Genomic DNA, 11,414 nt, shown 5'->3' with positions numbered 1-11,414 from the left:
AAAAATAAATAAATAAAAATAAAACAAAGGTATTGTGTTCATCTACAACTTAAAAAAAAAACTTCTTCTTCTGATTAAAGAATTCACACTTACTTGATAAAATCATTTTCAGAAAATAGAAGGAAACAATTCATTTTATGAGGGCAGTATTACCCTAATACAAAGCCAAACTACACCAAAGAAGAACCTACAGACAAATATCTCTCATGAATTTACACACTGAATCCTCAAGAAAAGTTTAGCAACTTGAATCCAATGATTTATAAAAGGAATTCTATGCCAAATGGGATTTATTCTAGGTATGTAATGTTGCTTCTTGATGCAAAAATCAAAGAATATAATCCAACAAATCTAACAGCTAAAAAAAGAAAATCATGTAATCATATAGATTGATATAGGAAAGGCATTTGACAGAATTCGACACCTATTTTTGTTAAAAACTCAGAAAACTAGAAATAGTAAGAGCACCTACAAAAACATCTACTGCTAATGCCATAGTCCATGGCAGAAGACCAAGTGCTCTCTCCCTGAGACTAAGAACAAAGTAGAGCTCTCCACTGTGAATCACTCTCAATTAACATATTCAACGCAGAAAGGTTCACAGTCTTACATGTAAAATAGAAAACTGTAAAAATTAGTTTTTTAATAAAAGTGCTTATTTAATTTTCTGTTTTGCAGCAATTACAGATTCACAGAAAGTTGAAAAAATGTCCAGGGAGGTCTTGTGTGCTCTTCATCCAATTTCTCTCAGTGCTAACACCTTGCATGTCTATAGTACAATGTCAAGTCAGGAAATTGACATTGATGCAATCCACAGTTTATTCAGGTTTCACCAGTTTTACACATACCTGTGTATGTATGTGTGTGTGTGTGTGTGTGTAAAATTCTATTAGAAAAATAATATAAGAAATCTTTGGAACCTAAAGCAAGAAGCACAATCCATATAAAAGAAAAATTTGATACATTGCAAGATTGTCACAATTTAAAACTTTTGCTCTACAAAGACCCAGTTAAGAAGATGGAAAGATAAGTTAGAGACTGGGATAAAATACTTGCAAGGAACCTATCTGAAGAACTCCCCAAACTCAACAATGAAATGCAAGCACTCCAAGTGGAAAACAGGCAAAGACAGGGCTCAACATTTCACCCAAGAAGACACAGATGGCAGAGAAACGCATGAAAAGATGTTAAAAAGCAGGTTGGGGTTGTGGCTCAGCGGTAGAGTGCTCGCCTAGCACGTTCAAGGCGCTGGGTTGAATCCTCAGCACCACATAAAAATAAATAAATAAAATAAAGGAATTGTGTCCAACTACAACTAAAAAAATAAATATTAAAAAAAAAGATGTTCAGAAGCAACCTATTAGGAAAATGTGTATTAAACCACAAGAAGATGTCTCTACACACCTATATGAATAGATGGTTAACATTAAAAACAATTATAACAAGAAGTGATGACAAGACACTGGTTTATGAATGTAGAATAATACAATACCTAGAAAACAGTTTGGCAGGTTTGGGTTTTGTTTGTTTGTTTTTTAACTAAACGCAGAATTAATATATAACCCAGTAATTATACTCGTGGACAATGATTCTTTAGAAATGAAAATTTGTGTTCACACAAAAATCTATGTGAATGTTGATAGTTTTTTACTTTTATAACTTTATTCATAATAGTCAAAAACCAGAGGGCTGGGATAGTGGCTCAGCAGTAGAGCACTCACCTCACGAGGCCCTAGGTTTGATCCTCAGCACCACATAAAAATAAATGTTAAAAAAAAAGAACCTGAAACAGCCCAAGTGTCCTTCAGTGAGTAAATGTTTAAGTAAACTGCAGCACATACTCACCATGGAATGTCACTCAGAATTGCAAAGGAACAAACTATTGATCATGTAGCAACCTGGATAAATCTCTAGGGGAAGGGGGCAATTCCAAAAGGTTACATACTACATAATTCCACTTAAATAACAAGTAGAAAAATTTTTAAAAAATTTTTAAATACGGGGCTGGGGTTGTGGCTCAGTAGCAGAGCGCTTGCCTAGCATGTGTGAGGCACTGGGTTCGATTCTCAGCACCACATATAAATAAATGAACAAAATAAAGGTCTAGCAGCATCTTAAAAAAAATTTAAATAAAAACATTATGGAGATGAAGGACAGACACATTAGTGGTTGCCTGTGGTCAAGTCTAGGAGTAGAGAAGGGCATGAGGAGCTACAGAGAGAGCCACAAGGGACCCTTGTGGTGATGGAACAGTTTGGTACCTTAATTAGGATGGTCATTACACAAATCAGTATATGTGATAAAACTGCATAGGATTTTACACACACACACACACACACACACACACACAAAGAACACGTAAAACTGGTGAAACCTGAATAAACTCTGTGGATTGCATCAATGTCAATATCCTTATTTGACATTGTGCTGTAGACATGCAAGATGTTAGCACTGAGAAAAATGAAGGGCACACAAGACCTCTCTGGACATTTTTTCAATTTCCTGTGAATTGTAATTGCTGCAAAACAGAAAATTAAATAAGCTCTTTTATTTAAAAAAAAAAAAAAAAGCACCCAGGAAAGTGGAAATGGGAATTTGGATGGACTCTTTTTACTTTATATACTTCTGTGAATGGCTAAAATGAACATACAGTAAAAATGCAGATCTCAGGGACTGGGATTGTGGCTCAGCGGTAGAGTGCTCATCTAGTACATGCGAGGAGCTGGGATCGAGCCTCAGCACCACATAAAAATAAATAAAATAAAGGCATTCTGCCCAACTACAACTAAAAAATATATTTTTTTAAAAAAAATGCAGATCTCAGGGGGAGAAAAAGCCCACAAAGATTCCTGGGCTTTACTCTTAAGAATTTCTGATCCAGGAGATCTGGAATGGAGTTCAAGAGTATACATTTCTAACCAGTTTCAAGGTAAACTAATGCTGCTGGTGTGGAACTCACCCTTTGGGAACCACTGATTTTTAAAAAATGGAAAACCAATTCAATCTTTGCTTATCTGGTCTCATCTAAAAGTGCTCCTGGATCTGGTGGGTAGACAAGTACAGAAACTAATCTTGAGCTATCATTTCAAATTTCATGTCTTTCAAATAGATAAATATCAGTTCAGATAAAATGTCTTCAAACTCAAACACATAGTTACTCAGCCTGGTCCTAAAAAGAAACAAAATCAGTTTGTAAAGGGAGAGATCTCCATCTGATCTGTATCTTAAAATGAATCAGCCCTTCCAAAATGCCAGGCAGAGGCAGCCTCTGTGAATCTCCTATTCGACCTACACTTGGTGATCCAGGGCATCATATTTTTATATCTGCCTCCAGGGAAGGATACCACCTTCCCATGGAGACAGAGACCCGGGGTAGCACAGTGAATAAAAAGTGATTTTCTTTTCCAGTTCCTTTCTCAGTCACATTTCATGCCCTCTTCTCTGAATGTTTATCACCACCAAGAGTCATATTTCTGTTTGAGTATCTGGCAAGTGATTCCCCACTGAACAGGCAGGAGAAAAAGCCCATAAATCAGAGTTCTTCAGCCCACATTGCAGCCTCCCTGACCAGTAGTGGGGACCCTTGAAAATTCTTCAAAGCCAAGTACCTCAGGACAGCACTCTTAAGAATAAAGATCCAATTATTCAGAACTTGGATGGCATTAGAAATATTCCAAGTCCCCAAGTGATCAGGACCTGGAGGAGCGGTGACTTGTTCCCTTGGCTTTCTAAGAGTCCTGACTGGCTACTGACCCAGAAGTTCAAGGGAAACTTGCCTTTCTGCCATGGCCACCTTCTCCAACATAAGAACCAGGTACCTACCCACAGGTCGCCAGGAGATGGAAATAGAATGCAAAATCATGGACCTGTAATTACGAGTGAGAGATAAGGCACGTTGACTCAAGGCAAATTGGCATATTGGCAGCACTTTCACTTTTAAGAAAACAGTCTGGAATGTGAACACATATTTCTAAAAACTCCCAAGTCCTTACCACTCAAGGTGTGCTCCTGAGCCAAGCAGCATCTGCACAACCAGGAGCTTCTGCAAAATGAGACTCTCTGGACCCACCTAGACCTGCCCAATCAGAATATGCATGTTTACCAAACCCCAGGTGGTTCCTGGGCTCTAAGTTTGGAGTAGTGTGACTCTAAGGAAAATGTAGCACATTTCTGTGAGTGGTGGCCCGGAGCTTCTGGCAAAGGAGTGACTATGAAGACAGTGACTGGGTCAGCTCCACAAACACTGCAAGACCTCACTGCAGAGGTAAGTCCAGGCCTCACCAATCAGGACAGTTGCTGAAACCTGTGCGCTTTTCCCTCATAAAGTGTTCATCAAGGCTAGAAAGTTCTAAGATAAATTCAGACCTCACATGCTCCCAGAGAAGCGCTAATTCAACCTCATTTATCATTTCCTAGTTGAATTTCTCACCTTCCAAATAACTGATAGCTTGGTAGTTTGCTGAGATTTATTGTTAGGGAAAGTTTAGAATAACTGAACAAATTACTAAGTCTAGTATTCTGGAAAAACTGAAAATTTATCAGAGAATCATTTTGATTGTTGCTTGTTCTTTCCTGGCTTTCAAACCTCTTGCTCTTAGTGATGAAACCATAGTACATTATTTATGCCTTTAGGTAAAAATAAAACTTTTGTACCAATCACAGTAATCAAAAATATTTTGGAGTAGCTAACATAATATGAATACTGAAATATATTTTGAATAACTAAATTTTAGGTGTTAGTTTCAGCATGTGGTTTAAAACATTATATTAATTGCACAAATATTTTTAAGTATACACCAAATGATATATTTTACATAATTGGGATAATCCTTCAATCTCTTTTTCTTTTGGAAAGTTATCTTTTGATAAGTAGATAAGTTATCAAGACGTATTTGCTTACAGCTGTGCAAGACAGGGTATTACATTCACACACACATGTACCCTGTCTTTCTAGCACTTACCATCAAGATGAGGAGGGATGCAGAACATAAGATATTTTAGAGGAAAAACTGAGAACTTTAAGTCAGAATATCAGAGGGCAGGTAAGAGAGTTACAGGCATCTGCCTTGGAGATTAGAAGTTATATCAACGAAAACTGGAATAAGTGAAGGAAAAAGAGATAGGTGGTAAATGGGCAGATGATGAACCTGGCTTTAGACCAGTGAGTTGGAGATGGCTATGAGACGTGGAATAATATGAGTCTGTGGAAAATTAAGTGTGAGATGGACAATTTGTACTAGAGGAATTGAAAGGCAGAAACTCAAACGGCTAGTCAGCACAGGAATGGATAATGAGTCAAAGCTTCATGAAGGTGTTGTGAATTGTACCAAACCTTAAAAGAAAGATGAATTTGTTCAAGGTGAAGCAAGCTCAGACAATGGAGGGTTTGGAAAGTTCAGTGGGCATTTTAGATTAGAATGGCTAGGAAATGGTCACTGAGGATTTTTTAGGAAAGAAGTGATGCAAACTGTGTGTAAGGAATTTTCGAGTTTTTGCTCAAGGCTTTCAGAGTTAAAATCCCTGTTGGGAGTGATTAGAACAAACATTAAAAGGATAGGAGAAGGCTGGGGATGTGGCTCAAGTGGTAGCACGCTTGCCTGGCATGCGTGAGGCACTGGGTTTGATCCTCAGCACCACATAAAAATAAAAGAAAGATGTTGTGTCCACCTAAAACTAAAAAATAAATATTCAAAAAAAGGATAGGAGAGATGAAAGGCATACTTTCAGGGAAAAATAGATAAAACTTTGAGCCAGAATATCAAGGAGCTGGAAAAAGTGAGAAATGAATCTGAAAGGAAAATTGGCAGTACTGTTGACAAGGACCAGAACTATAGGTGGGGAAAGAGAGAAGGACTGTGACAGAAAGATGGTCATCTTAGTTTGGGATGTTTTAAGTTAGAGGTGACACTGAGACAGCCCTGGTGACAAAGGGAAATGGATATATGCAGCAGGACTCTATACAGTGGGGGAGAGTAGGCAACTAGGGGGCCAAACTTAAGAAAGTACTGATGCTCAGGGTATCAGGTGGCACATCTGAGGAGGACTGCCTCCTGGAATTTTGCATTGTAGACCTTAATTACCTTTGGCTTCTCTCTGCCCTACGAAATATGGAATTTGAGTTTAGCTAAAAAAAAAAAACAAGATAAAGAGACACAGTCTTTGAGGTAAGAAGCATGAGAGCAATTTTTACATTCATGAAGTCTTCAAAGTAGACATCAAAGAGGAAGAAGAACATAGGGCTGAGCCTTAGGAACTCTCCTTAGAAAACCTGAGGAGAAAGAAGAGAAACCTAAGCTAAGGACAACCAGAGATAGAAATGTGGATATTTCCATCTAAATGTGTAGATCTAAAAGATCCTCTTACTCCCTTCCAAATTACCTCTTAAATAGAAATTAAATGGTTTTTGCAAAAGCATTCATAAACAAAAAGTAAGAAAACAGGTGAGGAGATGGTAGCAATAAAATTGTGGAAGCTGGGACACAGGTGGGCAAGTGATAACTGTCTAGGCAGTATCACAAAAGCAGAAACTGGAGTCAGCATAAGTGAAAGTTCAGGAGCAAATAGAGTTGGGCCATAGAACCCAAAAAGATATTCCCCAGCCAGCACAGTTAAGTGTTAACTATCCTGTGCCCAACCTAGGAGGGTTCTAGAAACATATTCTCTAGGAAGTTGAATTTGACTGGCTTTTGGACACAAGAATACAGGTCACAACCCAGAGTTTCCTTACTGGAAACAGAAGGCTAAAGTGAAAGTCTCCCCATGGGACATTACCCTTCCCCTACTGAATTCCAAGGATGCTGGGAGCCTGGCTTCTGGCTTCCAGGCAGCATTCCTCCCTCCGAAAGACCAACCACACTAAAGAAAAGACTAATAAATACAAACAGCTTTGAACTCCCTCAAATGAAATCATGCACTCAGGTCACCAAATAGGGAAGCCTTGTGGGGACTTGGGCATGCATGCATGTGTACACAGCTTCCAGATCACATGGTGGAGACTCACTCTTACAAATGGATAGTCAAGAGTTATAAATATAAAGAAAAAACAACAACATGAAAGATAGAAAAGGAAGGAAGCAGCTGGGTGCAGTGGGACATGCCTGTAATCCCAGCAGCTTTGGAGGCTGAGGAAGGAGAAGCACAAAAGCCAGCCTCAGCTACTCAGGGAGACACTTAGCAACTCAGTGAGAATCTGTCTCAAAATAAAAAATTAAAAAGGGTGCTGGGGATATGACTCAGTAGTTAAGTGTCTCTGGGTTCAATCCCCAGGACCAAAAAAAAAAAAAAAAGGAGGAAGGAAGAAAAGAATGAAGGGAGGATGAGTCAGTCACACATGGAAAAAATAAAAATAATGCATGAACAGAAAAAGCACATTAAAATGAACAAAATCTTCAAAAATATTTTTTTAAGAAAAGATGAAAACTTCAGAAAATCTGCATAGGATGTCCAAATATTTGACTAGGAGCAGCTGTACAAAGAAAGGGGCAAGAGGAGAGAGAAATCACCAAAGAAATAATGCCAATAAGAAATGAGCTCCCAGGCTGAGGTTGTAGCTCAATGGTAGAGTACTTGCCTCCCATGTGTGAAGCACTAGGTTCAATCCTCAGCACCACAAATAAATAAATAAAAGTATAAAAAATAAAAATATAAAAAAAATGTTTTAAAAAGAAAAAGAAATGAGATTCCATGTCAAGGGGACTCTTTAAAAACACAAGTATAATTGCTGGTGGGAATGCAAATTGGTGCAGCCAATTTGGAAAGCAGTATGGAAATTTCTTGGAAAGCTGGGAATGGAACCACCATTTGACCCAGCTATTCCCCTTCTCGGTCTATTCCCTAAAGACCTAAAAAGAGCATACTACAGGGACACTGCTACATCGATGTTCATAGCAGCACAATTCACAATAGCAAGTCTGTGGAACCAACCTAAATGCCCTTCAATAGACGAATGGATAAAAAAAATGTAGCATTTATACACAATGGAGTATTACTCTGCATTAAAAAATGACAAAATCAGAATTTGCAGGGAAATGGATGGCATTAGAGCAGATTATGTTAAGTGAAGCTAGCCAATCCCTAAAAAACAAATGCCAAATGTCTTCTTTGATATAAGGAGAGTAACTAAGAACAGAGTAGGGAGGAAGAGCATGAGAAGAAGATTAACATTAAACCGGGATGAGAGGTGGGAGGGAAAGGGAGAGAGAAGGGAAATTGCATGGAAATGGAAGGAGACCCTCAGGGGTATACAAAATTACATACAAGAGGAAGTGAGGGGAAAGGGAAAAAAATACAAGGGGGAGAAATGAATTACAGTACAGGGGGTAGAGAGAGAAGAGGGGAGGGGAGGGGGGATAGTAGAGGACAGGAAAGGCAGCAGAATACAACAGACACTAGTATGGCAATATGTAAATCAGTGGATGTGTAACCGATGTGATTCTGCAATCTGTATACGGGGTAAAAATGGGAGTTCATAACCTACTTGAATCAAAATGTGAAATATGATATATCAAGAACTATGTAATATTTTGAACAACCAACAATAAAAATTAAAAAAATAAATTAAATTTAAAAAAAAGAAAATGCAAAGGTTTAAAAAAAAAAAGCATCTCCTCTTCTTCTTTTATTAGAAAGCTGATTGAACAGAGGTTTCCTGTTGAGAGTCACAACCAAGTCAAGATGGCGCCTGGAACTTTGCCAGGGGGAGTGGTTTGTGAGATAACGCCAGCGAGCCATTAAGATGATGATAATTAAGTTAAGCTGTGCATAATTATTAAGATAATGATTGATTGCTGTAACTGGATGATGCTAAATTGAAACAAGCTGTGTATTCAGTTGTGTATATAAACCTCTGCTGTCCGGCAATAAGGCAGCTCCTGCTACCTCGCGTGCCCGCTACTTTTGAGTTCTCGCGGAGTTTCCGTTGAGTTCCGGTGGAGTTCTCTTTGGGTTCGGGCAATAAAGTAGTTCCTGTTTGAACCTACAAGTGGCTTGTGACCTCCTGGTTGTTTGTGCCCAGCCAGACTGCGGCAGTTTCCTACCCCAAAGGATTGTAAGACAAAAAAGAGGAAGATACAAGACCAAGAAAGCGAGGCTCCATGGAGAGAGGCAAAGGGGATCTTAGAGATGATGGTAAAGGGAGCTTCTAGGGTAGATCGAGCAGTCAGTCTAGAGCACAGCAGGTGCAAAAGGGCTCTGAGTGACATCACTGAGAAAAGGGGGGCTTGATGTGCTTGATTATAGTCCAAAGAAGATTTGCCCTTCTGTCCAAGATTTGGGAATAAACTAGAGAAAAACAGAAAAGGAAGCAAATGAAAAGAGTTATTACTTCCAGAGAAAAATGATGATGTGTGCAGTAAAGAAGTGGCATCATCCCATAGGGTTCAGCTTGTGAAAGCAGGAAGGGTGCAGAGGAACATTGACCATCACTAGAGGTAGGAAACCAATACAGGACACCTACAGCTATTTAATAGCATTGTGTGTGTGTTTTTCAGAAAAATGACCATGAGTACTGATGTTTTTGCCTTTGAAGTTCCAAGTTAAAAATAGTTGCCATTGAAGAGGACTCAGAGTAGGGGATAGGAAAGGTAGCAGAATACAACAGTTACTAATAGGGCATTATGTAAAAATGTGAATGTGTAACCGATGTGATTCTGCAATCTGCATTTGGGGTAAAAATTGGGAGTTCATAACCCACTTCAATCTAATGTATGAAATATGATATGTCAAGAGCTTTGTAATGTTGTGAACAACCAATAAAAAATAAATAAATAAATAAATAAATAAATTGCTCTCTAAAAAAAATAAAATTAAATTAAAAAAAAGAAGAGGACTCAGAAGAGAAGGAGGGATTATTTGTTTTTGGTGTTAAGTTTTTTGAGCTCTTCATATTTCTAGAGACTCATGCTTTATCAGAGGTGCATGTGGTAAAGATTTTCTCCCAATCTGTAGGCTCTCTCCTTGTTTCCTTTGCTGAAAAATTTTTTAATTTGAATCCATCCCATTTATTGTTTCTTGATTTTACTTCTTGCACTTTAGGAGTCTTGTTAAGTAAATCAGATCCTAGGCCAACGTGGTAAAGAATTGGGCCTACTTTTTCTTCTATAAGGCACAGGGTCTCTGTTCTAGTCTTTGATCCACTTTGAGTGGATTTTTGTACAGAATGAGAGAGAGAAGTTTAATTTCATTTTGCTACATATAGATTTCCAGTTTTTCCAGCACCATTTGTTAAATAGGCTATCTTTTCTCCAGTGAATGTTTTTGACACCTTTATCTAGTATGAAATAACCGTATTTATATGGGTTTGTCTCTGTATCCTCTATTCTGTACCATTGATTTACAAGTCTATTTTGGTGCCAATACCATGCCGTTTTTTGTTACTATTGCTCTGTAGTACAGTTTAAGGTCTGGTATTTTGATACCTCCTGCTCCACTTTTCTTGCTAAGGATTGCTTTAGTTATTCTGGATCTCTTATTTTTCCAAATAAATTTCATGATTTCACTGTGTATGTCGACACAGTGCTGAAAGTTCACTTTTTAAGATAGTTTCATCTGGGTGGGTGGCACACACCTGTAATCCCAGCAGCTCGGGGGGTTGAGGTAGGAAGATCATAAGTTCAAAGTCTGCCTCAGCAAAAAGCGAGATGCTAGGCAACTCAGTAAGACCCTGTCTCTAAATACAAAATAGGGCTGGAGATGTGACTCAGTGGTTGAGTGCCCCTGAATTCAATCCCTGGTGCCCCCCACAAAAAAAAAGACAGTTTCAACTGGGACTGGTACACTTTAAAGTCTTTAGTATTTTCTATCCTTTGTAACATATATCAAGCTCTTTCCTAAGTATGTGTTCATTCTTGTGTCCAAAACCAACAATGGGAAGGTGACATCTAAGTACAAGATCCCCAATGCTCAGAGGTTTAAAAAATTCATTTCTCATATTTTCCAGATGTCTATCTGGTAGAATCCTATAATGATTTTTTTTTCAATCCACAATTTGAATGGTTTTTCTCATGTGTAGTTGTATCTCCAAATAGTGGCTCCAAGCACATTTCAACTTAAACATAAACATTTTGGTGGGACAGGAAACTGCACTTTATTCAAACAATAGATTAGGGGTGAAAGAGTAGTTTTAAGGTTGTTTTTGACATTTAAAAAGGCTGGAGTATTTTTATCCTCTTGCTGCCTATTGTTTTGCTCATAGCTAATAACTTTGAAGAGACGATGTTAGCACATTATATGTGCTGAAACTCTGTCCGATGCACGGTGATATTTTCCTTTCTATTTTTCATTTCTGGATGCTGGCTCCAGTCAACAATATAATCATTTTCTTTTATTGATTTTCTTATAAAATGTATCCTTGTTAGATTCATTGATGACTATACATTACTGAGGCACCTGATAAAATTTCATTGTGCTATTACACT

The 11,414-nt window shown here is 38.1% G+C and overlaps 1 long non-coding RNA gene across 1 annotated transcript; it reads left to right on the top strand.

Moving 5' to 3' along the window:
• The first annotated feature begins 3,954 nt into the window (after positions 1–3,954).
• On the top strand, positions 3,955–8,980 carry LOC144365571 (uncharacterized). The gene is made up of 2 exons (XR_013424161.1): positions 3,955–4,264; positions 8,625–8,980. It is a non-coding gene; the product is annotated as an uncharacterized LOC144365571 (long non-coding RNA).
• Positions 8,981–11,414: the final 2,434 nt, after the last annotated feature.

Source organism: Ictidomys tridecemlineatus, chromosome 7, assembly GCF_052094955.1.
Source record: "Ictidomys tridecemlineatus isolate mIctTri1 chromosome 7, mIctTri1.hap1, whole genome shotgun sequence".
NCBI lineage: Eukaryota > Metazoa > Chordata > Mammalia > Rodentia > Sciuridae > Ictidomys > Ictidomys tridecemlineatus.
Note: the sequence above shows the minus strand (reverse complement) of the source record. Positions and strands in the feature narration are given on the sequence as shown.